Source organism: Octopus bimaculoides, chromosome 21, assembly GCF_046866305.1.
Source record: "Octopus bimaculoides isolate indiv1 chromosome 21, ASM4686630v1, whole genome shotgun sequence".
NCBI lineage: Eukaryota > Metazoa > Mollusca > Cephalopoda > Octopoda > Octopodidae > Octopus > Octopus bimaculoides.
In genome coordinates this window covers 18,508,785-18,532,056 of record NC_142948.1, presented here as the reverse complement: position 1 = coordinate 18,532,056, position 23,272 = coordinate 18,508,785, and the positions used below count along the sequence as shown (strand labels likewise).

Sequence of the window (23,272 nt, the reverse complement as noted above, 5' to 3'; positions counted from 1 at the left end):
TGGTTGCCAGGAGACTAAGAGGACCCATTGGCAACTACAAGGAGGCCCACCCGTAACTGCAATACTATCATTTAATTTTTTTTTTTTTTTGTTAAAAGTATTTTTTTCAACTATCTATAAACATAGCCAGGCTGAAATAATTAATGCATTCTTCCAGGAGTGAATAAAAAATTCTCAAACTTAAGGGGATGGGCCCCTTAGATACTAACATGGGCTCCCATATACATATTCTAATGGCACAGGGACCCACAAGCTGGCAACCTGGCCAGTCTGCCATTGCATAAGTGTGTGTATGTGTATATATATATATATAACGTGAGAGAGTTAGGGGTTGGGGGTTCAACCCACTAAGGGATAGTATCTATCCAGTATACTGCTGGGAGGGTACCCAATTATTGCTACACTAGTGCTATACTAGGTGCAATCAATGGGAGCAGGTAAAAGTGGAGGTTTTACCCAAAATTTGTGTAACAATTAGAAAATGGAGGATAATATGCTGAACCCAACTACTTGCAGACGGTGTATCCCGTTGAATTCATTAATTTAATTCATAGCAAAAGTGACAAAAAAAGGAAGAAAAGAAAAAGAAAGAAAGAACCAAAGCACAGGTGTCTAGGGCAGACTATGTTATTTTGCCAATATGGTTTACATATAGAAGTACAAAGTACATAAGGAATTAGAGGATGAACAGAAGTTTAATCTTACAGCTGTTTCGGCCTAGTTTTAGCAAGCCCCATTCTATCCGAATATTCCTTTCCGGAGTGATTATCAGATGACATTTTGAAATGGGGTTACATGCCCGAACTTCTAGGCCTCTTCAGAGATTCACAAAGGGTTTCATACAAATGTAGAGCAAGAGGTAAAAACAGAGGTGTGGTAGAGACCAGAAGAAAAACAACAGCAAAAATAAGTTAGAAATAAAAATAAAATTAAAATCAAAATAAAAATAAAAATAAAAATAAGGGTACAGCAGGAAAAAAAAAAATAATAAAGAATACATAAATGAAAAATGAAGGTATAGCATGTGGGACGCGCAAAAATATAAAAAAGATATATGTCAAAAGACCCTTAAAAATACAAGGTACCCAAAGAGCCTACAAACATTATAGATAGGTAGCTATAGGCACTCCAATGCATATATATATATGTGTGGGTTCGTGTGCACAGCCTTACTCAGATGTCCCCTTACCCTCATGTGTGCATATACAAGTTTTTATAAGCAAACATTCCACCACATACGTTGTTTGTGGCATCAGCTCTATTAGCCGTATCTAGAAAGCTGTAAGTGTTTTTTAGAAAGGAAGTTTTGTTGAGTGTGTGTGTGTGTCATTCCTGTATATATTGGAAGGTTCTATGTAGAAGTTCATTTTATACAAGTTATTAATGTTCTAGTAGCAATAACAGTGATGGTGACGATGATGGTGACAACAACAACAACAACAACAACAATAATATGCCAAACTTTCAAACTTAGCGGTGTAAGATATCTTGTTGCCTCTTCCAACGGCTCTACCATTCTGCTGCTAATGGGGGAGGGTTAATTACTACCGTTAACTTCCCTCCTTCCAATTGGGCAACTATTGTTTTAAACTGCCTATGCTTAGCTACGGTTGGATAGCCACTGGCCGGTCAAGATGCTAGCCTGCCTGCGCACCCCACCCCACACGCGTGCTATGTATATCTCCCCGTACTCACGCTCATGCGTGCGTGTATGTATATACACATGTATGTGCGCAGCCACACATCTCTTAATTCTACTATATACTCACGGTGAGGGGGTAAAGTTCCCAATGTGATGGCATTAGAGTTAAATTGGTAGACTTTCAAGAAGACTACACGCCGATAGCCACAACAGTAACAATGAGGATATATATACATTTCGTTTTTGTATCTGGTTTGCAAGATTCTTTATGTGAATTCATGTGTTGAAGCATATTTTGTTGTGTCTGGGAAGAGTCATTTGGTTTTTATGCTTTATTAAGTAACACACAAGAAGATGACATTCATTGAAGAGACATCTAGAAGTTTTGCGGAGAGATTAAATAAACACTTGAGGCAAAATGGTGATAAAAAACAGTCCTCCATACTCTACCAACATGCCAAAGACCAACATGGAGGCACATTGGACCAACTTGACACCCACATTCTGTCCATGCACCCAAAAGACCCATCACTCAAACAAATACGAGAGTATATCCTCATAAATGAAACATACCCCATACTAAATAGGAAATATATGTAGAAGGTAGTGATACCCCAATACTCACAGAATATACATACATAGGTACATTTGTTAGTAGTTTGCAAATATATATATATCTATGTGTATATATATATATATATATATATATATATAAATTAAAAACGTAAAATTAAAACAGAACACAAAGGATTCCGCGGTACACTTGTTTCAAGCTTTATACACAAACAGTCATTGCATTATTATATGGGTATATAATTGATAGACAGGATGGTATAAAGCTATCTTCAGCCGCAAATATATTCTCTCCCAAGCATTATATCACAAAGACGAAGTCATCAAGAAAATAGTAAAAGAGAGAGAAACATGAGAGGGAAAAACATGAGAGAGAAAGAGGGGGAGTCCACTTGGTATTGTCCATTGTAATATACATTGTAATATGTATATCAACTTAAAGGATAAACATATTACAATGTATATTACAATGTATATTACAATGGACAATACCAAGTGGACTCCCCCTCTTTCTCTCTCATGTTTTTCCCTCTCATGTTTCTCTCTCTTTTACTATTTTCTTGATGACTTCGTCTTTGTGATATAATGCTTGGGAAAGAATATATTTGCGGCTGAAGATAGCTTTATACCATCCTGTCTATCAATTATATACCCATATAATAATGCAACGACTGTTGGTGTATAAAGCTTGAAACATGTGTACTGCGGAATCCTTTGTGTTCTGTTTTAATTTTACGTTTTTAATTTATTCTCTCACCCCGGCCACTATCTGGCATATACAGGTGCTTACAATTATCAAGTATTACCTCTAAAATTTACTTTACCTACTATATATATATATATATACATATATATATATATACTCTTTTACTCTTTTACTTGTTTCAGTCATTTGACTGTGGCCATGCTGGAGCACCACCTTTTAGTCGAGCTAATCGACCCCAGGACTTATTCTTTGTAAGCCTAGTACTTATTCTATTGGTCTCTTTAGCTGAAATGCTAAGTTACAGGGACGTAAACACACCAGCATCGGTTGTCAAGCGATGTTGGGGGGACAAACACAGACACACAAACATATACACACACATACATATATATATACACATATACGATGGGCTTCTTTCAGTTTCTGTCTACCAAATCCACTCACAAGGCTATAGTAGAAGCCCGAGGCTATAGTAGAAGACACTTGCCCAAGGTGCCACGCAGTGGGACTGAACCCGGAACCATGTGGTTGGTAAGCAAGCTACTTACCACACAGCCATTCCTACGCCTATTTGAAGGGCCTTAGAGTCAACCTAGCTAAAACCAAAATCCTAATAAGTAGGAAGGTAGATAAAACACAAACCCCTTCAGGTAGATGGCCCTGCTCAGTATGTAGAAAAGGAGTAGGTAGTAACTCTATAAGATGTACCCGGTGCAAGCTATGGACACATAAGAGGTGCAGCAACATCAAAGGCAGGTTAACTAGCAAGTTAGTTTTTGTTTGTGGCAGATGTTCAGGTGCAATAAAGACTGCAAACAAACAGGAAACAACTTCTATCTCATTCCAGGGTGAAAAACTAGAGGTAGTCGATAGCTTCCGCTATCTGGGCGACCAAGTTAGTAGTGGGGGTGGGTGCGCTGAAAGTGTAGCTGCTAGAATAAGAATAGCCTGGGCAAAGTTTAGAGAGCTCTTACCCCTGCTGGCGACAAAGGGACTCTCACTCAGAGTAAAAGGCAGACTGTATGACGCATGCGTACGAACAACCATGCTACATGGCAGTGAAACATGGGCTGTAACTGCTGAGGACATACGTAAGCTCGCAAGGAATGAAGCCAGTATGCTCCGTTGGATGTGTAATGTCAATGTGAATACCCGTCAGAGTGTAAGTATCTTGAGAGAAAAGCTGAACATTAGAAGCATCAGTTGTGGCGTGCAAGAGAGACGATTGCGCTGGTATGGACATGTGGTGAGAATGGAGGAGGATAGCTGCGTGAAAAAGTGCCACACCCTAACAGTTGAGGGAACCCGTGGAAGAGGTAGGCCCAGGAAGACCTGGGCTGAGGTGGTGAGGCAAGACCTTCGTACATTGGGCCTCACCGAGGCGATGACTACTGACCGAGACCTTTGGAAATGTGCTGTGCGTGAGAAGACCCGGCAAGCCAAGTAAGATCGTTGCCAGTGCCCCTGGACTGGTTCTTGTGCGGGTGGCACATGAGATGCACCATTTGAGCGTGGCCGTTGCCAGTACCGCCTGACTGGCTCCTGTAGGATTTTCGAGCGAGATCGTTGCCAGTGCCCCTGGACTGGCTTGTGCGGGTGGCACATAAAAGACACCATTTCGAGCGTGGCCGTTTTCGTGCGGGTGACACGTAAAAGCACCCACTACACTCTCTGAGTGGTTGGCGTTAGGAAGGGCATCCAGCTGTAGAAACTCTGCCAAATCAGACTGGAGCCTGGTGTTGCCATCCGGTTTCACCAGTCCTCAGTCAAATCGTCCAACCCATGCTAGCATGGAAAGCGGACGTTAAACGATGATGATGATGATGATGATATATATATATATATATATATATATATATATATATATATATATATATATATATTTATATATATCAAAATAAGCAACAAGGATGTTTCAAGCAACTCCATTTAATTGAACAATGCTATCATTACATCAATTTAAATGCAGCGCAATCCTCAGCTGCATAAAGACATAGAATTTAATTAAATTAAAACAGATGGACACATTAGTATAATTTTACCTAAAATCTCCAAGAAGGTAAGGAGATAGACAGAGAAAATGCTGTCTTCATTTCAGCTTAGAAGCTACTAAGGTATCAAGATTTTGCTTGTCACTGTTTTATGGGGTCAGTTTTAATTTATAGACTAGTTTATCAAATCTTTGTATATCCAAGGCCAAAAGAGCAAGGAGCAATGCCTGTTAGAAAGTGGGCTGAGGGAGTCGACAATATTGTTTAAAATATTTAACTATAGTACCACGTGATGAGATTTCCCCTGTTTCATTATGAATGGTCTACTATTGACTTGCCCCTTTAATTGTCAGCTAACATTTTGATTCAAGATTTCCTTTACCAAATCTCATGATATTGCTTCAAATAAATCTTGATAGTTTTTATGACTATATCCACTGTGATTTCTGTCAGCCCCCTTCCTAACAGGCATTGCTCCTTGCTCTTTTGGCCTTCAATATACAAAGATTTGATAAACTAGTCTATAAATTAAAACTGACCCCATAAAACAGCGACAAGCAAAATCTGTAACAAGTCTTTCTTCCTGATACCTTAGTAGCTTCTAAGCTGAAGTGAAGACAGTATGTTCTCTGTCTATCTCCTTAGCTTCTTGCAGACTTTAGGTACAATTATACTAATGTGTCCATCTGTTTTAATTTATTTAAATTCTATGTCTTTATGCAGCTGAGGACTGCTCTGCATTTAAATTGATGTAATGATTGCATTGTTCAGTTAAATGGAGTTGCTCGCAACGATTGTATCGCATTACCTCTGGATATCCTTGTTGCGTATTTTAATTTTAATCACTTTATTTTGAAATTGTATGGATAATACCGTACTAAATTCTGGTGCCTCAACTTAAATACCATATTCATTCAGGAGTAATTTGCACAGGTTATGAGAGTTACATCCTATTTCAATTTTACTGGGGAAAAATAACGAGGGTAAGACGTTGTGGAGTGAGTTTAGTGGGATGGTCCACATGACCCCTGTGATATGAACCATCCTACTAAACTCACTCCACAACATTTTAATTTTTTATTCATTTATTCCCAACGAGCATATACTTCCACTAACACTTCAAATTTTAATATTTTAATATTATTTGCATCTGTAGCTTGCAACATTGTAACCAGTTGAACACTAAATCTCCCCTCACCACTAGTCATCTCATGCTCACTGTTCTGAGGGCTGTCATTTGAGAACTCCATTATCTTTAACAACCACGTTACTACCATCCAAATCCTGCCTCCCACTCTTGCAATCTAATGACTATTGTCAAGGCTGGTAGCCAACAATAAAATGAGATATATGCATGCGCACACACACACACGTTTGTGTCCATGCATCTGTAATTGTCTGTATTTATATATATGTATATCTATGTGTATATGTATGGGTGCATGTATTATGTACAGCCATATACCTCTGCATATATGTGTAGGTGCTGGCACATGAGCACATGTGGGTATTTGTGCATATATATATTCCCTAACCCTTTTGCCATACATGCCTTCATTACTGACTAGTCTCTATCTACTCTCATACATTTACCATTCTATCTTCTCTTCACACGGTAGTATACTGTTCCAACTCAATCCTAATTCACTTTCTATTCAAACATGGAATTAATGACTTCCATTATCCTTTGCCATTGATTAACCTTGAATCTTCACCTATGGAACTGCGAATGGACTTTATCTTTTACCTATGACTTTATTAATTCTTTGATTATGGGACTACCAAACTCATATACCTTTCATTCTAGTTTTTCTTTCATTTCTCGATGAACTGGAAACTGCTAACAACCTTGATTGGGGATATTCTTCATTTCTATATTTTCTAACTTCTCTCTCTCTCTCTCTAGTGACTGAATACTTTGTGGAATCCTTTACTCAATAACACGATCCATGTACTTGTAAGAGGTTTTACCTATTTATCATAACTACTCTGCACTATGTTTATATTCTCTGTTTAAATTAAATGTGTCTAGAGTGATGACAGGTGTTTTGCATATTCATTTTCTATTTTAATTTATCTGTCTGTCTGTCGCCCCCACCACCATACACATGAATAAAAACAGGGATGAAATAAATCCAAGTGAATAACTCTGTGAGTATTCCATGCAGTAAAACTAGTTAACAGGATGCAATTAAGATTAGAGTACTCTGTAAAGGTTGTTAATTCCATGTGACTGGTGCAAGCTGTACATTCGAAGTTTGTCTCCAATTAGTAATTTGGTATATAAATCAGAGTATACCACTAATGAAATAAACAATGGAGAATTAGTTTTGCATGAATATAATTCTTCAATTTTTATTTCATTTATACACACCTATACACACACAACACAAAAACATACACACACAACACAAAAACATACACACACACACATGCACCACACACACACACACCTATGTACACATACATATGCACCACATATACACACACCTACACACATGTACCACACAGACACATATACACCTACACACACACACACACATACACCTACCTACATGCACCAAACACACACACACACAAACGTACAGACATAAAGAATACGGCTACAAACCATATCTCTTGTTTTCCACCCTGTGGAGGCATTGAGGTTGGGCTAGTTAGCCCAAAGGTGGTTGAAATTTATTCTGCCTCAGGGCTGGTTGGGAAACTGGTCTAGTAAATAAAGTGTGAGTAGCAAGGGAAGCTTGCTGGCGGGTGCTAGTGGGTGATGGGGTTGCAGGTAAATCTAGAGTGCTTAGCGTCTCTACAAGAAACAGAAATTCTTGTTTAGTTTCCAGTTTAGAACTGGAAATATAGAAAACCTTCTCCAGGAAACCAGTATTGCAGAGGGCATTGTTACAGTATGGGGCATAATTATCAAAGATATCTAATAGAAATTGCTTTAACTGTGTTATTGAAGACCTCTACTCATTATGTGAAATCATTATAATTACTCCTCAATTTAGCTAAAATTCTCTTTTCTCACTGTACTTCTACTCCAACTTCCTTACCTCAGCGCATAATGTTCCCACATCTTTCTATTGTCTCTGACATTCTTAACTGCTTTCTTTTCTGAAAACAACAACCTTGACACCTCTCTCTTTCACGGCTAGGGTAACTGTTAGCATTATTTCTTCAGCAAGATATCAACTTTATCTTTTTTATGTCTGGTCTTTGTGAAACTATATCTTCATGTCGTCTCTCTTCTAAACCAGCCCTTCTTTTTCACTATTTCCTTCCACTTCCTCTAACCTCCTACTCACCTCTCTCCTCTTTAAGCCTTTATAGTACTGTGTGACTGGCCCTCGTGCCGGTGACACGTAAAAACACCCACTACACTCTCAGAGTGGTTGGCGTTAGGAAGGGCATTCAGCTGTAGAAACTCTGCCAGATCAGATTGGAGCCTGGTGCAGCCTACTGGCTTGCTAGTCCTCAGTCAAATCGTCCAACCCATGCTAGCATGGAAAGCGGACGTTATACGACGACGATGATGATGATGATTTGTAAAAACTACTCGCCAACTTGCATTTATATATATACGTTTATGTATTTGTTTTGCAAGACTCCTGGTGTGAAATTCTGTGTTGAAACAGATATTGTTATAGTTGGGGATGGTCTTATCTTGCCAATGAAACACATGGACTATACACTTGGTCTTCACTTCAGCATTGTTATTATTATTTTAGTGTTTTTGTCTAAGCTCTTCCATCACACATCCTGTAACCTCATCAGTGATTCTCTAACCCATGTGTCTCCTCTTGTTCTGCTTATTCCACCATCTTAGGCAAGTATCCTTTATTATAGCCTTAGGCTGACGAAAGCTTTATGAGTGGATTTAGTAGATGGAAACTGGAAGAAGCTTGTTGTAAAGCCACACTTTGATCTGAGATGAGTTGTCTCACCTCTCTATGACTTTCAGGTGTTTTAACACCCAGTGTTAACAGCGGTCATCCCCAAGCACTATTTCACAGTGAATGTGGCAAACAAACAAAACACATACAAACCAATTACAGAGAAGACAGAATTCCTTGCCTTTATCATAAGGTATCGAAACTGAGAGAATCAACCAATCTAAATTAAATTATTTATTGTGGTCTTTTATATACCAAATTAATTTACTAAGCCCTGTACTGTTACTATCCCTAAATCCCTAATGATTAGAAATTCTTTTAGATAACTGAGAAGATGAGCTGCCTATATAAAAAAAATATTTCCTTACCAGAAGTAATTTTACACTGGTATATAGAATTTTTAATTTTAGAGTTACTTGACATAAACTTGATTCTGTTGTTATTGACATCAGATACAATAACTTTGTTATTCATATTTCTAGGGGGATGGATGGTATTAGCTAAATTAATGTTAGTATTAGTAAATGTATCAATATTTAACAGGTTAATATTATGTGAGGAGATAATTTGTGAGAGATTTTATTCAAAGTGATATCTTTGAAACATGTGTCGGGAGTAAAAGAATTTGAATAACACCTGCTTTTAACTCCATTTATTTATTTATATATATGTATGTGTATATATGTGTATCTTTGTGTCTATGTTTGTCCCCCATCACTACTTGAGAACTGATGTTGGAGTATTTACATCCCCATAACTTAGCAGTTTTGCAAAAGAGACCAATAAAATAAGTACCAGGCTAAAAATAGAAAAGATAATATGTACTGGGGTTGATTAATTTGACTAAAAATTCTTGAATGCAGTGCCTCTGCATGGGTGTAGTCTAACAATTGAAACAAGTAAAAGCATATGTGTGTGTGTGTGTGTGTGTGTGTGTGTGTGTGTGTGTGTGTGTGTGTGTGTGTGTGTGTCTGTCTGTCTGTCTGTCTGTCTATCTATCTATCTATCTATCTATCTATCTATCTATTTATTTATATGTTGCATTCACCAAAAATCTGTTAATTATTTGAGACTAAACTTCAAGCTCTCAAATAAGTAACTAACTTCAGTCTGTCCTTGCACACATGCACTCGTTAGTTACTTTTCATTCCAATGTAGTTCGATGTAAATTAGGGATGAGACAGGTTGTATTTTGTGTGCTATGGATCACCCTGAAAATGGAGAATCAAAATGAACATTATTGACACCTCATGTTATTTCATTTAAAAAAAAAAGCAAGAAAGTGATGGAAATCTGCAGGAAGACATGTGCTGTGTACAGATAGAATTCTGTTACAGAATGTGTGTGCCAGAAGTAGTTTTCAAGATTTAGATCAGGCAAGTTTTCAATCTTTGCTCTGGTGGGTCAACTGGGATTAACAACAACAACATGAAGGAGTTAGTCAACACTAACACCCATTATACAATCAGAATGATAGCAGATATTTTCCAAATATCCAAATCAAGTGTTGAAAAATATCTGCAAGGTTATGCCAGCTGGTTCAATGTTTGGGTCACACATCAATTGAATGTGGTTAACTATGCCTCACAGATTTCCACAAGCAATTTGTTACAGAAATGTGAAAAAACAAAATGATCTAGTTTTGAAGAGTATCATGACATGGGATGAAAAATGGATCATCCATAACAGTGGTTCCCAAAGTGGGCAGTGGAATGATCTGGCGGGGTGGGGGTGGGGGCATTGAAAAAGGTGGAGCAATAATGGGGTAGCTAGAAGGGGCACAAGGAATGTAAAAACAAAATAATGGATGAATTAGGTTAAGTTTTATTTTTGAAATAAATAGTTGATTTGAATTTGCTGCAGAAAATGGTCTGTTTGTGGTGGTGAGTGGTGAGAGGTGGCGCTAGGAATGTGGTCCAGGTGCCAAGGGGGTGTTGCTAGGAGTGTGGACTGAGTGGCAAGTCAGTGGCAACCTGAAAAAGTCTGGGAACTACTGATCAATAACAATGTGACACATGGTAAACAACATCAAACAACCTCTAAAGGAGGACTTCATCTAAAGAAGTTTATGCATTCAATTTGGTGAGATTGGAAGCATGTTGTCTTTTGCAGGCTTTTTTCCACCGACAGAACCATCAATTCAGATGTGTACTGTGATCAGTTTGACAAATTAAACACAGTGAACCACCAGAATTACCCAATATTTGCCAGTCATTAGAGCATTATCCTTAATTATGACAATGCCAGACCACACACTTTTTTGCACATGCAGAAGTGATTGGGACTTAGCCGTGATGTTTTGCCATGCCCTCCATATTGCCTGATCATGCACTTTCAAATTTTCACCTATTTTAGTTTCTTCAAAATTCATTGAATGGGCAGACTTTCAACATTAAAGAAGATGTAAAAATAATCACCTGGAAGAGTTTTTTGGCAGTAAAGAGAAGAAATTCTTTGAAATAATGGATCTGCAGAAAATATTGGAACAAAGCAGTAAATAATGTAATATTATATAATGAAGTTGTTGTTGTGCTCAGATGCACTACTACAACTCATCAGTGACTAAAATTGCATGAACAGCACATAGAATAAGCACAGAAAGTGAACAGTAAATATGAGGGGCCACCTAAAAGAAACCAGAGTTTTGCAATATTATTTTATTCACTTAGTTTTACATGTTTATACTTTTATTTTCCATTTGAAGCAATGCATCAGTCCAGGTGCATTTTCCATTGTTCAAAACAGTCCTGGAACTCTTGCGAAATGATGTCTTTTAACACCGCCATCATTTCTTTCTTCACCTTTTCCACATCTGCAAAACGTTTGCCTTTAAGGACTTTTTTCATTCAGGGTAACAAAAAAAGTCCCTGGGATCAAGATCAGGTGAATAAGGAGGGTGGGCAAGTAGAGTCATGCCATTTTTGGTCAAAAACTGTCTCACACTCAAAGTGGTGTGTGCAGGTGCATTGTCATGATGGAACCACCACTCTCTAGTTTGCCACAGGTTGAGGTGTTTTTGTCTCATTGCATCTCACAAATGCTTCAAAACTGCCAAGTAAAATGTCTGGTTAACAGTTTGACCAGGAGGGACAAATTCTGTGTGGACAATTCCTTTCCCATCAATGAAACAAATCAGCAATGTCTCGACACTGGGCTTCTGGTGACATCGAATGCTTCCATTGACTTAATTGCTGCTTTGTTTCCTGGTTGTAGCCATAGCACCAGCTTTCATCACAAATGATAACCTTCAAAAAAGGGTCTGGATCAACTTCTAACTATTCCTTCACTTCATGACACACATTTGAGTCATGATTGCTTTTGATCTTTTGTGAGCATGTGAGGCACAAATTTTGTTGTAACTATTTTCCTTTGCAATTCCTTGCTCAAAATTCGTTGGCAGCAACTCCAGGATACATCAGTCATATGAACAAGCTTGTCAATTGTTCAGTGACGGTCCTTCAAGATCAGTTCATGAATTTTCATGATGTTTTCATTCGTTTGGGAGGTCAAAGGTCATCCTGAATGAGGTTGGTCTTCAAGCGACAAGTGACCATTCCTAAAGTGTGGAAACCACTCGTAAACTTGTGTTTTGCTTATGGCAGTGTCCTTGTAAACTGTTTAAGGCTTCTCAACTGTTTTGGCTGCCGTTTTCCCGCCATCGTAAAAATCAACAAACAGGGTAGAAGCAATGCAAAACATAGACACACCACATGAGAGTATCACTTCATTCAACACTGCTGGTCGGCCAACTGATGCCTGAGGGTTGCATCAAGTAGCTTCTAGTAGCAGAAGCCTGAACTACGATGGGCTTGCCCCACAGAGAATGTTTCCAGTTACTTTTGGGTAATCACTTGTAAATCTTAAAAAAAGAATAATGTGTGTGTGTGTGTGTGGGGGGGTATCAGGTGTACTGTTGGCGAATTTCAGGAAGCATGGAAATTTTGAAGGATGTAATGTCCCAACAACTAACAACTGATGTGGGTAGTTTATTCCATGTTTCAGCAATTCTGAGCATTAAAAAATGTTTCCAAATGTCATGGGTGTTGTGTTGTTTTATGATTTTGTAAGCTTGTCCACGAGTGTTAGACATATGGAATTCAAAACGGTACCTAAGATTATTGTTGGAAGATAGTGGATAATCTTGTGGGTGTTTACCAAGTCAGTTGCCAAACATTGGAGCTCTAATGTGTTCATGCCCAGGGAAGAAAGACTTTCAGAGTATGGTAGATGCCTGATGGCGTATTTGTCTGGTGGCACATTTCTGAATAGTTACCAGGAGATTGATATGTTGAGCAAGATAGGGGTTTCAGACTGGTGATGTAAATATGTAGAGTACCATAGTCATATACAACTTTAAATAGATAGCTAGAGAGCAGCAACAAAAGGCCTTACTGAGGGAGGATGAAGCACACTCATTCTTGATAATTTTAGAGATGTGTTTTGTTCAACACAGATTGCTGTTGATCATAACAGCCTTAACAGACTTCTTAAGATTGGTGTTGTTAAGGGAGTATGTAAAAGCTAGGTTTTTTCTTCCAAAATGCCCGGTGGCGCACATGTTTGCAGCCAGTTTGAGTTACCAGTTAGTAATCCATTGTTTCATTGTGTCCAGGTCTGATTGCAGGAAAGGTCTATAGCATATAGGTTCTGTTCTTTTTATCTAAAGGTACAACTTGATGCCATCTGTATATTTCAACACTAATATTCTTCAAGTTGGCATCTCATAAGGTGAAGAACAATGTCCTAGAACTGTGACTATCTCTTTTTTGACTGAGAAGGAAGGACTTCAACCAGTTATAGGGATCATCTTTCACACCCATTGCAGAGAGTTTTGCTTTGAGTCATTTGTGTGGAACAGAACTGAAGGCTTTAGAAAGTCAAGACCCATGAGCCACCATCAGTGATTTGGGCAATATCCTCAAGAAACTCGATGAGTTGGATACAACAGCTGGAGTTGGGGATAAATCCAAATTGTGAGGGTCAAGTAAGGCTGTGAGAGCTCCAGAGTGTTTCTCTGAGACAGGACTCCATCAGTTTGGTGATGCTGATAGTAAATTGACTGAATAGTTGTTGACAGGTGATGTGCAATCACCTCTTTTCAACAATTATATTATTGATTGAATAAGGACACTGCCATAAGCAAAACACAAGTTTACGAGTGGTTTCCACACTTTAGGAATGGTCACTTGTCGCTTGAAGACCAACCTCATTCAGGATGACCTTTGACCTCCCAAACGAATGAAAACATCATTGATTGAATAAATCACTTTGTGTTTCAGACTTGTGTCTGATTTTCAATTAAAAACCGAACTGACACTTTAGCCAAACTGATATATATATATATATATATATATATATATATACACCAAGAGAGTTAGGGGTTGAGGATCCAACCCACTAAGGGATAGTATCTATCGAATATACTGCTGGGAGGGTACCCAATTATTGTTACACTAGTGTTATACCAAGTGTATAAGTGGGTGCAGGTAAAAAGGGGGGTTATTTTAACCTAAATTTATATAGCAATTAGAAAATGGAGGATAATATGCTGTACCCAACGAATTGCAGACAGTGTATTCCGTTGAATTAATTAACTTATTTTGTAACTAAAATGACAAAAAACCACAAAATGCAAATGTTTATGACAAACCATGTTATATTGACAATCGGGTTTACAAATATATAAAGTACAATAGGAATATATATAATCATGTAGAGAATGGAGAAACAAACACAGGAAGAAGCAGGTCGATTGCGCTAGTTAGCCATTAATTTAATCAATTAGGTAGAGATTATGTAATGTTATATTTTCGATCGTTTCGTTAAACAGAATTCTCAACATTCTGAAGAGATCTGCCAATTTAAATTAGCAAATCGAAACAATCGTAAACGTTACATTACATAATCTCTACCTAATTGATTAAATTAATGGCTAACTAGCGCAATCGAACTGCTTCTTCCTGTGTTTGTTTCTCTATTATCTACATGAATATACTTATAAACTGCGGTTTAAACGATAAATTACCTGTCTCTGGATACCTTCTAACAAAGACGGTACCCACACAGGAGGGCCTTCGGATTTAATTATCCCTTAGTTGCTTAAACACTTCTAGTCTATCACTTGAATGTTTAAACAATCCTAACTTATACCTATATATATATATATATATATATATATATATATAAGGTTTTTAACTTTTAAATTTTCATATTCAAAAGAGACAGAGACTTCAAATTCGATATATCACTGTCATTTGTCAAAAGTGTAAAATGTGTTTCTTTAGGTGATTATTTTGAATAACCCCTTCATTAGATCATATTGTCATTTCACTCTGTAAAGGAATGAATACCCAAAGCAGTTTGCTATTTTCAGCAATTTGCAGATGTCATTTATATCATTTTCTCATCTCTCTCTCTCTCTCTCTCTCACACACACACACACATGGGTGTGTGTGTGTGTATATATATATATAGGTCAGTAGAGTTAGAGGTTGGAATAACCGTCTAAATCGATATATCGAATTTGAAGTCTCTGTCTCTTTTGAATATGAAAATTTAAAAGTTAAAAACCTTATAATATAAATATAAACTGTGAGAACGACCCTTAAGGAATCTAGTTAATGATCCCCTAAGGTAAATTCTTATGCTATATTGGTAACGGTTGCTACATCCTCTGGAAAATTATTATACATATATATATATATCATCATCATCATCATCATCATCGTTTAACGTCCGCTTTCCATGCTAGCATGGGTTGGACGATTTGACCGAGGACTGGTGAAACCGGATGGCAACACCAGGCTCCAGTCTGATTTGGCAGAGTTTCTACAGCTGGATGCCCTTCCTAACGCCAACCACTCAGAGAGTGTAGTGGGTGCTTTTACGTGTCACCCACACGAAAACGGCCACGTTCGAAATGGTGTCTTTTATGTGCCACCCGCACAAGCCAGTCCAGGGGCACTGGCAACGATCTCGCTCGAAAATCCTACGGGAGCCAGTCAGGCGGTACTGGCAACGGCCACGCTCAAAATGGTGCATCTCATGTGCCACCCGCACAAGAACCAGTCCAGGGGCACTGGCAACGATCTTACTTGGCTTGCCGGGTCTTCTCACGGACAGCACATTTCCAAAGGTCTCGGTCAGTAGTCATCGCCTCGGTGAGGCCCAATGTACGAAGGTCTTGCCTCACCACCTCAGCCCAGGTCTTCCAGGGCCTACCTCTTCCACGGGTTCCCTCAACTGTTAGGGTGTGGCACTTTTTCACGCAGCTATCCTCCTCCAGTCTCACCACATGTCCATACCAGCGCAATCGTCTCTCTTGCACGCCACAACTGATGCTTCTAATGTTCAGCTTTTCTCTCAAGATACTTACACTCTGACGGGTATTCACATTGACATTACACATCCAACGGAGCATACTGGCTTCATTCCTTGCGAGCTTACGTATGTCCTCAGCAGTTACAGCCCATGTTTCACTGCCATGTAGCATGGTTGTTCGTACGCATGCGTCATACAGTCTGCCTTTTACTCTGAGTGAGAGTCCCTTTGTCGCCAGCAGGGGTAAGAGCTCTCTAAACTTTGCCCAGGCTATTCTTATTCTAGCAGCTACACTTTCAGTGCACCCACCCCCACTACTAACTTGGTCGCCCAGATAGCGGAAGCTATCGACTACCTCTAGTTTTTCACCCTGGAATGAGATAGAAGTTGTTTCCTGTTTGTTTGCAGTCTTTATTGCACCTGAACATCTGCCACAAACAAAAACTAACTTGCTAGTTAACCTGCCTTTGATGTTGCTGCACCTCTTATGTGTCCATAGCTTGCACCGGGTACATCTTATAGAGTTACTACCTACTCCTTTTCTACATACTGAGCAGGGCCATCTACCTGAAGGGGTTTGTGTTTTATCTACCTTCCTACTTATTAGGATTTTGGTTTTAGCTAGGTTGACTCTAAGGCCCTTCAATTCTAGACCTTGCTTCCACACCTGAAACTTCTCCTCTAGTTCTGATAGTGACTCCGCAATTAGGGCAAGGTCATCAGCATAGAGGAGCTCCCAGGGGCAACCTGTCTTGAACTCCTCTGTGATTGCCTGGAGGACTATGGTAAATAATAGGGGGCTGAGGACGGAACCTTGGTGGACCCCTACCTCTACCCGGAATTCATTGCTGTACTCATTTCCAACCCTCACCTTACTGGCAGCATCTCTGTACATGGCTCGCACAGCTCTCACTAACCATTCTTCTATCCCAAGTTTCCTCATTGACCACCAGATAAGGGATCGGGGGACCCTGTCAAAGGCTTTCTCCATGTCAACGAAAGCCAGGTACAGAGGTTTATCCTTAGCTAGGTATTTCTCCTGCAACTGTCTCACTAGAAATAAGGCATCAGTAGTGCTTTTACCTGGCACGAACCCAAACTGCATCTCATCTAAATTGATTCGCTCCCTAATTAGTTGGGCTATGACCCTCTCTGTAACTTTCATAACCTGATCTAACAGCTTGATGCCTCTGTAATTATTTGTATCTAAAGCGTCACCTTTACCTTTGTAGCAGTTGACTATGATGCTGCTACACCAGTCATTGGGTATGACTCCTTCGTGTATCACCTGGTTCGTAATACGGGTGACTAGGCTATAGCCAACACTGCCAGATATTTTGAGCATCTCTGCAGTGATTCCTGATGGGCCGGGGGCTTTCCCGGTCTTCATACTCTTAATTGCTTTATCTACCCTGGTACTATCAACTCGGATAGCTGGTCCCTCTATTGGGTCGACATACGGCAGGCTCTCTTTCTCCCATTCATTCTCTTTATTAAGCAATCTATCGTAGTGGCATCTCCAGACCTCTTTCTTTGCATCCTCATTTAATGCAAGCGTACCATCATCCATGCGAACACATTTCTCTCCTACAACATCACTATTCTCTCTCCTACACTGTCCTGCAACACGAAATACCTCGAGTCTTTGGTCCTCACGGCGCAAAACATTGGCAAATCTTTCCTTATCTGCTTCCCCTCTGGCTAAATAAACCTGTCGCCTAGCCTCCCTTCTGGCACATTGGTACAATTCCCTGCTACCACCGTTCTTCCAGTCCTTCCAAGCCTGTTTCTTTTGTCTAATAGCCCTGTCTACCTCCTTGTTCCACCACCACGTTACTCTGGGTCGGGAGGGGACCTTACACCACCCACAAATCTGGTCGGTGGCTTTCAACAGGTTGTCCCGCAGAAATCTCCAATTGTCTTCCACGTTGTATGATGCTATATCCCCTTCTATTTCGTTAAATGCTTCAAGTAACTTGTCTCTAAGTCTCTGTCCGTTTGCAGGGTCTTTAAGCTTCCACACCCTTCTCCTCCAAGCCTGTCTAATTCTGGGCACCCATTTTGCCTTGATCCCAAAGTCGCTAACTACTAATCTATGTTGTGGGGTACATTCTTCGCCAGGGTAGGTTTTGGCATTTATAAGCCGCCCTCTTTCCCTATTTTTGGCGAGGATGTAGTCGATTTGGCTAGAGTGTCTGCCGGATCGGTAGGTGACTAGGTGACTGGCAGGTTTCCTGAAGTTGGTATTGCAGACCATAAGATCGGTTGCATCACAGAACTCCAGCAGTCTGGTTCCCTCCTCGTTGCGGGAACCGAAGCCATAGCCTCCATGTATGCCATGGAAGCCTCCAGCACGACGTCCGACATGACCGTTGAAGTCTCCAGCCACAAAGAGAAGGTCCCTGTCACTCGTCGACGAGGTAGTTTGCAAGAGGGTGTCATAGAATTGGTCTTTCAGACCATCTGGTAGCCCCGGTTGAGGTGCATAGGCTGAGATGACAGTAGCTAATCTATGATGAAGCACTAGTCTGATCTTAAGTACTCTGTCACTTACTCTAACGACCTCGATTACCTTATCCACCCATTTCTCCGCTAGAAGTATTCCTACGCCCCCGACCCCGTCAGTGTTCCCTGCCCAGAAAATCTTGTACCTGTGTTCTTTGCTTGTGAGGAACCTCGCAGAACCTCCTCTCCATCTTACTTCCTGGATGCAGCACATATCTACGCGTCTCCGTTCAAGCATCTCAACAATTTCACCAGATCTACCTTTCAGCGTGCCGACGTTGAGAGTGCCAATCCTAACAGTATGGGTGTTGGGGGTGTGGGCCTGTAGCCTGGGAAGGGGAAAAGCAGTGTCGTGTACCTGAAAAGAAAACTTGCAATTGGAAGAATTCATAAGCAAAACAGTACCTACAACCTGCAAACATTTCTCAAACTTAATGCGCTACCCAAAGGTAGGGGAGAGGATGGCCAAGGCCACTAGATGGGTTCCGGGAGACAGCCGAGGTTGACAGGATGACAGAGGAATGAACTTCCGGTGGAGGGGATGACAGAGGAATGAACTTCCGGTGGAGGGGGTGGGATGACAGAGGAATGAACTTCCGGTGGAGGGGGTGGGCGGGCGGGTCACCGCCAGCGAGTAGATAGGGCTCTTAATTGTAGATTTTAAATATTTGAGAGACAACAATGCATAAATCGTAATTTTTAAAAGAGCAATGAATTCTAGGTGAGTAGAATATAACGTAGCATGAATTTAGGAAGCTTAGAAAATGAATAAGTATGAATTTAAGACAACAACTGAATTCAATTGAATTTCATGGAGAGAAACAAGATAAATAATAGAGGGCAAACTAAAGCGCGAAGGTATGAGATGTTTGAGGCCGTAAATAAATAAAAAATCTCTATCTTATCTGCATCTTGGAGATTTCGTCGTAGTATGTCAGCGAGATAATTTAGAATGGGTTTCTCATTTATATATAGCCAGAACCTGAAGACCTTAAGGAAAAACTACGAGAGAGAGAGAGAGGATGGAGGGGTAGACAGAGGCATGGCGGGAGAAAAGATCATCATCATCATATATATATATATATATATATATATATATATATATATATAAAGAGAGAGAGAGAGAGAGGGAGGACCAGTCAAGCAGCACATCACGCTGTAATTCTTGGGCTGAGAAATCAACACTTAAAAGCCATAATTTTAAGGAGCGATAAGAATTTTTGAATAAAGGAAAATGGGTAGGGGTGGGTAGGTACCGCCAGCGAGTAGATAGGGCTCTTAATTGTAGATTTTAAATATTTGAGAGACAACAATGCATAAATCGTAATTTTTAAAAGAGCAATGAATTCTAGGTGAGTAGAATATAACGTAGCATGAATTTAGGAAGCTTAGAAAATGAATAAGTATGAATTTAAGACAACAACTGAATTCAATTGAATTTCATGGAGAGAAACAAGATAAATAATAGAGGGCAAACTAAAGCGCGAAGGTATGAGATGTTTGAGGCTGTAAATAAAAAAAAAATCTCTATCTTATCTGCATCTTGGAGATTTCGTCGTAGTATGTCAGCGAGATAATTTAGAATGGGTTACTCATTTATATATAGCCAGAACCTGAAGACCTTAAGGAAAAACTACGAGAGAGAGAGAGAGGATGGAGGGGTAGACAGAGGCATGGCGGGAGAAAAGTTCATCATCATCATATATATATATATATATATATAATAATTTTTTTCCCAGAGGATGTAGCAACCGTTACCAATATAGCATAAGAACTTACCTTAGGAGATCATTAATTAGATTCCTTAAGGGTCGTTCTCACAGTTTATATTTATATCATAAGGTTTTTAAACTTTTAAATTTTCATATTCAAAAGAGACAGAGACTTCAAATTCGATATATCGATTTATTCACCACTCTATGTTAACATTTCTGTACCAAACTTATCCAGTAATAACAAAGACGAAACCTAACGATGTCCTAAGGACCTAATAACAGTTATGTATATGTTTTTTCGTGTCTTGTTCGAAAGGTAACTACTCCTGAAGAAGTGCCAAACGTCTAAATCCAATGGACCAGTCACTGGATAAGTTTGGCACAAAAATGTTAACATAGAGTGGTGAATAAATCGATATATCGAATTTGAAGTCTCTGTCTCTTTTCAATATGAAAATTTAAAAGTTTAAAAACCTTATGATATAAATATATATATATATATATATATATATATATATATATATATATATATATATATATATATATATATATATATATATATATATATATATATATATATATATATATATATAAAGGAAAATGGGTAGGGGAGATTTCGTCGTAGTATGTCAGCGAGATAATTTAGAAAGTGTTTCTCATTTATATATAGCCAGAACCTGAAGACCTTAAGGAAAAACTACGAGAGAGAGAGAGGATGGAGGGGTAGACAGAGGCATGGCGGGAGAAAATATCATCATCATCATATATATATATATATATATATATATATATATAAAGACAGAGAGAGAGAGGGGGGACCAGTCAAGCAGCACATCACGCTGTAATTCTTGGGCTGAGAAATCAACACTTAAAAGCCATAATTTTAAGGAGCGATAAGAATTTTTGAATAAAGGAAAATGGGTAGGGGTGGGTAGGTACCGCCAGCGAGTAGATAGGGCTCTTAATTGTAGATTTTAAATATTTGAGAGACAACAATGCATAAATCGTAATTTTTAAAAGAGCAATGAATTCTAGGTGAGTAGAATATAACGTAGCATGAATTTAGGAAGCTTAGAAAATGAATAAGTATGAATTTAAGACAACAACTGAATTCAATTGAATTTCATGGAGAGAAACAAGATAAATAATAGAGGGCAAACTAAAGCGCGAAGGTATGAGATGTTTGAGGCCGTAAATAAATAAAAAATCTCTATCTTATCTGCATCTTGGAGATTTCGTTGTAGTATGTCAGCGAGATAATTTAGAAAGGGTTTCTCATTTATATATAGCCAGAACCTGAAGACCTTAAGGAAAAACTACGAGAGAGAGAGAGGATGGAGGGGTAGATAGAGGCATGGCGGGAGAAAAGATCATCATCATCATATATATATATATATATATATATATATATATATATATATATATAAAGAGAGAGAGAGAGATGGGGGGGACCAGTCAAGCAGCACATCACGCTGTAATTCTTGGGCTGAGAAATCAACACTTAAAAGCCATAATTTTAAGGAGCGATAAGAATTTTTGAATAAAGGAAAATGGGTAGGGGTGGGTAGGTACCGCCAGCGAGTAGATAGGGCTCTTAATTGTAGATTTTAAATATTTGAGAGACAACAATGCATAAATCGTAATTTTTAAAAGAGCAATGAATTCTAGGTGAGTAGAATATAACGTAGCATGAATTTAGGAAGCTTAGAAAATGAATAAGTATGAATTTAAGACAACAACTGAATTCAATTGAATTTCATGGAGAGAAACAAGATAAATAATAGAGGGCAAACTAAAGCGCGAAGGTATGAGATGTTTGAGGCCGTAAATAAATAAAAAATCTCTATCTTATCTGCATCTTGGAGATTTCGTCGTAGTATGTCAGCGAGATAATTTAGAATGGGTTTCTCATTTATCTATAGCCAGAACCTGAAGACCTTAAGGAAAAACTACGAGAGAGAGAGAGGATGGAGGGGTAGACAGAGGCATGGCGGGAGAAAAGATCATCATCATCATATATATATATATATATATATATATATATATATATATATATATATATAAAGAGAGAGAGAGAGAGAGGGGACCAGTCAAGCAGCACATCACGCTGTAATTCTTGGGCTGAGAAATCAACACTTAAAAGCCATAATTTTAAGGAGCGATAAGAATTTTTGAATAAAGGAAAATGGGTAGGGGTGGGTAGGTACCGCCAGCAAGTAGATAGGGCTCTTAATTGTAGATTTTAAATATTTGAGAGACAACAATGCATAAATCGTAATTTTTAAAAGAGCAATGAATTCTAGGTGAGTAGAATATAACGTAGCATGAATTTAGGAAGCTTAGAAAATGAATAAGTATGAATTTAAGACAACAACTGAATTCAATTGAATTTCATGGAGAGAAACAAGATAAATAATAGAGGGCAAACTAAAGCGCGAAGGTATGAGATGTTTGAGGCTGTAAATAAATAAAAAATCTCTATCTTATCTGCATCTTGGAGATTTCGTCGTAGTATGTCAGCGAGATAATTTAGAATGGGTTTCTCATTTATATATAGCCAGAACCTGAAGACCTTAAGGAAAAACTACGAGAGAAAGAGAGAGGATGGAGGGGTAGACAGAGGCATGGCGGGAGAAAAGATCATCATCATCATATATATATATATATATATAATAATTTTTTTCCCAGAGGATGTAGCAACCGTTACCAATATAGCATAAGAACTTACCTTAGGAGATCATTAATTAGATTCCTTAAGGGTCGTTCTCACAGTTTATATTTATATCATAAGGTTTTTAAACTTTTAAATTTTCATATTCAAAAGAGACAGAGACTTCAAATTCGATATATCGATTTATTCACCACTCTATGTTAACATTTCTGTACCAAACTTATCCAGTAATAACAAAGACGAAACCTAACGATGTCCT

General features: G+C 38.7%; 1 long non-coding RNA gene across 3 annotated transcripts in view; it reads right to left on the bottom strand.

Annotated features, from left to right (window-relative positions):
• The window catches only part of LOC128250477 (uncharacterized), a 79,047-nt gene that overhangs the window by 39,458 nt on the left and 16,317 nt on the right, over positions 1–23,272 (bottom strand). Inside the window, exon 3 of one of the 3 annotated variants that reach the window (XR_016237762.1) lies at positions 11,220–11,270. The exons of the other annotated variants lie outside the window; for them this stretch is intronic. This is a non-coding gene — a long non-coding RNA (uncharacterized LOC128250477). The remainder of the gene's footprint in view (positions 1–11,219; positions 11,271–23,272) is intronic. 3 annotated transcript variants of the gene reach the window in all.